Below are 6000 nucleotides of genomic sequence, written 5' to 3'. Positions count from 1 at the left end.
AGCAGGTCAAGACTAGAAAAATGAGGCTTATGTAGTATGTAGTATGTAAACTTTAACAATTTCACCATGAAGCTGTATCATGATGAGGTCACTTTTCTTAATTCCTTTTTGTTGCTGCTGTGACCATAAACTCCAGTACTCCTGGGAGAGGAGTGCAGGCAGGGCAGGCAGCTCAGAAGAGCAGGCTGCAGAGAAGAGCAGGAGGCCCATTCTCCATGGCTGTGCTCATGCTGTGCTGCACCATGGACCAGGCAAACACCTGCCCATTACAGAGGCATCAAAATGCAGCAAGAACTTGCAAACACAAGTTTTGCAAGCGTGTTGTCATCACAGAGAGCTGGGGGCGCAGGAGGCTGCTCTTGGATGTTGACATGAGGAAAAGCATCCTTGTGAGGCATTTGTGGAGTTCAGCCACGCTCCAGCCTGCCATTGACACCAGCCATTCAGCAGGTTTGGGGGTCTCTTCAGAGAGAAAGGACCCACAGTATCATGTCTGGAGAAGAGCTCCCTACAGGGGCTTGCCTGTTCTCATCAAGTCAGATCCTCAGCCATCTACAGGTGGAGGAACTGAGTGCACCCTGATCTTCTTCCTTTCCTATCAGAATCCAACATTGATCTTGGCAGTAGCTCTTTCTGTGCAAATCTCTTCAGCTGCCAATACCTGAGCAGGGTTGAAATCAGGCTAAATGTGCTCATTCAGCTTCATCTTCTCCAGGCAGGAGAGGTTGGAGTCATTGCTGCCCTTTGCCCACTCAGCACTTCACAAAGCCCTGTGAGGGTGCTGATTCTGTGGTGCTCCCTGGGCACAGTGATATGCACAGCTTCTCGTGGGTGAGATACCAGAACACCAGGAGACAGCAAATTGAATTTAGCCTCTTAATAGCATTTATTTAGATTTGCTTTAGTAATGGGCAAGAATAAGGGCCTAAGAGCCCAGGAGACTATAATCCTTTTAGACACTCAAGCTCCTGAGCAGAGTGAGGTGAATCTCCCAATGTCATGTAAAAGACTTGAGAGACTCAGAAGCACAGGAAATGCAGGGAATCCTGTTGCCTCTGAACAAGGCAGCAGATGATGGATGGCTCAGAGGTGTTTTCCTCTCCTGGTTTTTGGTACCGCTGGGCTGAAGAACAGGGGTCATAAAGATAAACTGAACTGGCATGAAAATTAACCTTCTAATATCCATAGTGTCTCTTTTCCAGAAATTTTGTGAGAAACAAGAGAGTTTTTGCTAAATCTGCACCTTGAGTATTAAGGCTTGAAGACACAGTGCTCTAAGCTGCTGAAAAAGTATCAAATCCTCCAGCAAGGGATTTATCAAAACATTTGGATGTACTCTTCATAATGTGAAGTGGAACTGGTATGCTTTCTTACCAAGTTAAATAAGAATGTAGGACTTTTGAAACAAATCAGCTCTTGGAGTCTACTACTGTCACTGTGCTTTTTCATCTCAGGAAATTTCTGAGGACTATAACTGGTGAAGATTTATTTTATTGTGTACTTCTGAAGAAAAATCCATGTTAGAAAACAAGGGCTTGAGCTGTGGCAGATGGTGCTTTTCTGAAGAAGAAATTAGTGTTTAATAAGGACTGTAATAGTGCAAACCAGATGTTCATCTCACATTTTATCTTTGAAAGGATTTGGGAGGATGCCATATAGATACATATGTGCATCACAGATCTTGAAAAAATACACAACTGGATCCCCAGGGGCTCATTAAGGGAGGAGTAACTTTTTGTGAGCCATCGCACTCCACTGAGAAAGCAAGGTCTGTTTAAACTATGACTAAAGATTTCTTAGGAATCCCCTTTCACCTCTCACATGGACAGAGCAGCAGTCCAGAAGAGTAAGGGTAGCAGCAACCTGGTTTACCAAGGAAAATGGTGACTCTAGTTTCATCAAGTATTTTGGAAAATAATAATTAATTAAGGAAGGAAGGCTCATCAAGAAATGCTACTCTTACTGTGCTTTGTCTAGCTCTCCACTGGGATGCAGATGTGACTTCCTAGCCATTCATGCTGTGACTTCCAACAAAACACAAAGCTGCAGACACATTGCTCCTGCTACAGGACAGCCTCTCAGTGCACTGCCCTTGTCTCTTCCTCGGCAGTGGAGAAGTGTTCCCCCTCCTTCTCCTTCCACCTGCAGCTGAGCTACCTGAACGTTCAGCCTCATGGAAGGTGCTCCTGGCAGAGCAGAGGCCTGAGGTCAGAGCTCAGCCTGGTGCTGAGCTCTTGCAACAAGACAATTTTAAGCCACATGTGGCTGTCACTCCCCTGCCTGTGCCATGGACACCTTCCCACAGTGGACCACGGCCTCAGCTGCTGGTGGAGAGCAGAGCAGTGCCTGTACTTCCCCACAGGTACCAGCCCCCCCAGCCCTCACCCCAGGGCTGGCCAGTGTTAGAGTGGCTTCACTGGCAGTGCTGGAGAAGATTATTACCTTGGCCTTGTTTCCCTTTTTCACTTGCAGTAAACAAGGTCTTGTTTCCAACCAAGATTCTCTGCCTGACTACCTTCACTTAGCAAAACCCCACCCTGCTGTAGAAAATCAGCCATGGATGGATAGATGTCTACCCACCTGGGAAAAATCCAATTAAAAATGCAGGTGGCCAATATTCCAGCTGCAGTGTAGCTCTGCAGCTCCTCCCAGTGCTGGCAGCATCATCCTGGGACAGACAGAGGCACCCATGCACCCTCTGGAAAGAATTACTCCTGGCTCCTTGCGAGGTGGGCAAATTTCAGGGGTTTTGCCCTATGTCAGGGGCCTGGCAGCACCCATGGCTGCTGACCTGGGAGTGAGAGGAGCTGGGAGCCCTGCAGGAAGAGGCTGCTTCTCCAGCAGTGGCTGCAGACCTGCTCCAGTCCTTACTACTGCAGCACCTAGAGTTGTTCTTTATTCCCAGTTTTTTAAACAAAGATTTTGTCGTAGCACTGAGATAATTACCAAGAGGCTGAGCATTTTAGTTGGCTCTGCTATGAGGACAGGTCTCTTTCCTGCAAGCCAACAGGGAGACCAAGTGGGTACATGCTCCATTTGTTGAGGAAGCACCTCTGAGTTCCTGCTGCCCTCCTTTTTCACATCTCTGCAAGCCTGCCTCAGCATACAAACAAATTCAGAAAGCAAAGATGCTCAAATTATGTGAGCCACACTGGAGAAGCACACAGAAAAATATCTTACCTAAGAGTCCACAGTGGATGTAATTAACAGAATATTTTTCTGGGAATGGCATTTGTACTTCTGCATATTGCTGGGGCACTCAATGCCATGGTTGGTTTTGCAGTCAGAGTTCAAGGTATACTACATGAAGAAGTTTGCAATATGTACTGTATAACCACAAAAAAATACATTAATTAATAAGTTTATCATTAAGAGGATGAGATACATCTTGCACCCTTAATTTGTTTTATAACTGGTTTACATAAATTCCTTTGCTATTAGTAACTTGTAAGTCAATTAAATATGTCTGCACAGAGGACCTGGTTGATATAAAAGGCAAGAATGATTCTCAGATTGCTTGTACTCTCATTCCAGTTCAAGGTCTCCTCGCAGTGGGGCCAGACACTATCCTGTAAACAATAGGGTTATCTTTTCCAGCTTATTGTTTTCTTATGACTCAGATTCAAAACTGAACTACTGTCATTCAGTTCTGGAGGAAATGCTTTAGTTTAAAATGCTCCCACCAGAGTTCATGCTTAGTTGTCTCACCTTGCAATTAAAGCAGGTGAGGAGTGAAATGATTACTGACATCTTTAGGAGCTCAGCTGATGCAAGGTTAGTTACTTAACTCAGTTATCTGCTAGAGCCCTTGAACTAAAATAAAGGTTATTTCCACTGACAGCATCTTTTGTGTGTGCAAAAGCACAGGAGGACTCATTAAGGACTTTATTCTTTGAAATTCTTAGGAGATGCACCAAAACCCTGCGGCTGCTAAATGTGTCCTTCCTGAGTTAGGATTTAATGAATTTAAAATGTTCTTCACTACAGAAAACAAGAAAGAAAAATAACAAGTGTCACCATCTAATATTAGTGAAGAATTTGGAAGGCAAATAGATATTATTTTTTTTCAATGTGAAGATATTTGCAAATTTTTTCCAGCTTTCCTGGGGTCCTATAGAAGGACAAGCAAATCCTACTTCTGTACATAGTTCTGTAAGTTCCTGTCAAGCAAAGCCTACTTCTGTAAAGAATTTCCTAAGAACAATAGAGTGAAAGCATCTGTAATCTCAGAAGTGAGGTTTACTTTAGAGAGACCACACCAGTATTCAGAGTCCTCCAGCACAGGCTGGGAACATGGGCTCATTTCTGACCAAGTCACAGCTGGCATTACACCTGAAAATCAGCAACATCCTCTACCTCTGTAAGTGTCTAGGGCTTTGAAAGGATAAAATTATCCTCCTTCTTTGTACCTATTGCTGTTAACATGGGAAAGTCATACCAAATTTCAGCTAACTGGTTGGAACTGTAGGAACATCCCTATGTGCTCGTTCATCCCAGATGTGGCTGTCCATTACTCCTGTTCTTCATTCATGAAACACCTAAACCTTGTAAAGTGAACCTCATGGGACAGAAGCAATGATCTTCCTTGTGCCTAAAGGGCTGTAGCTGTTGTAGCATTTCAGGCAATGTCTAAGCAGATAATTTGAATAGCATGTGTGTTTAGGATTTTCTTGGTTGCAGAAGAGCTCTCCTTCATCTTTGTTCTGGATCCTGTCCTGAAGGATTCCAACACTATGCAGTGTCCATTGCAAATCAGTGTGCTGGCAGAGCCTGCCACTGCAAGCCAGCCTGCAAAGGAAGGCACTCACAGAGCAATCCCAACAACACATGTGGAAATATTCAAGGGACTTCTGTTGCTCATATGGGTTGCCATTAACAAACATGAATCTTTACCATAAAGTTTATGACTGCGCCTACTACCCCACGTAGAGAAAGAGGGGAAAGAAGAAAGCACCCACTGCCTTTGTCAAGGTGATAATTCTCACTCCAATGCACATTAGTCTTTTTTCTCTCTACTGCTTGCATCCTTCTCCCTCCCTCCTATCCTCCCATTTCCTTCCACCACTACAAAGCCCTTCAAAGATCAAAGTCATCATTGACCATGAGTTTCCACAATGTTTCTGCTTCGACACTGGCTGGGAGCCAGCTGGCATGTGTTGAAAACCATCATCAGAATCTGTTTAATTACTGTTCCCAGTGCAGTGTTTTAACAAAACACTGGAACGGACACAGCTCCAGCAAGCTGATGCCCAGTGATGAGACACTGAAGCAGCACAGCCATGACTTTGATGTTTGCTGTTTTCTTTTTTATTCCATACTATTAATCTACTTTTTGGTCTGTTTTGAAAAGATACCTTTGCAAGAACAAAAAAGGGTATCTCTAAAATTTTCCTCAACTTAGTATAAATTTACTATTAAAATAGGTTCCACGTAGATTTGGATTGATAATATATCACTCAGAAAAAAGACACTCTTTCTTCTATGTCTCCTCAATGTGTGACCTGTTGTTGGATAAGGACACTCTCCTGGCTAGCCTTGGAGCTGCATGTTAGTGTGATGATTGGCTGCTCCAGGCATGCTTGCAATTCATCCACTTGTTAAATTAAGCCCTTTGTGGCTACATCTAAGCCTTTTCCTGACCTTTGATATATGTCAACTTCTGGTCCTTCCCAGAATCACTAGGTGGTTTCTCTGGCTCACACCTTCTCTGGGTTCTACCTTGATCCAGGCCCGTGTGTTTTTGCTGCCTCAGGAAATCACAGGGGCCAGGTCAGCCACACTCCACGAAGACAGTGGCTACCTTCACTGAAGGACCTCATGCTGTACAGTAGCACACATTTCCTTTCCCACCATGGTCTCAAACACCTGCAGTCAGTCAGCCTGGCCACATGCTGCCTCAGTGAGCAACACTGTCTGGCACCAGCATGCTCACAGCTACCACTACCATTGCAACAGGACAACCAAAACTTCCACCCTCTTCAACTTGCAGCTGGACACTCT

Source organism: Fringilla coelebs (assembly GCF_963513975.1).
Source record: "Fringilla coelebs genome assembly, chromosome: 1".
NCBI lineage: Eukaryota > Metazoa > Chordata > Aves > Passeriformes > Fringillidae > Fringilla > Fringilla coelebs.
The sequence above is the reverse complement of the archived record's forward strand: the minus strand, read 5'-3'. Positions refer to the sequence as shown.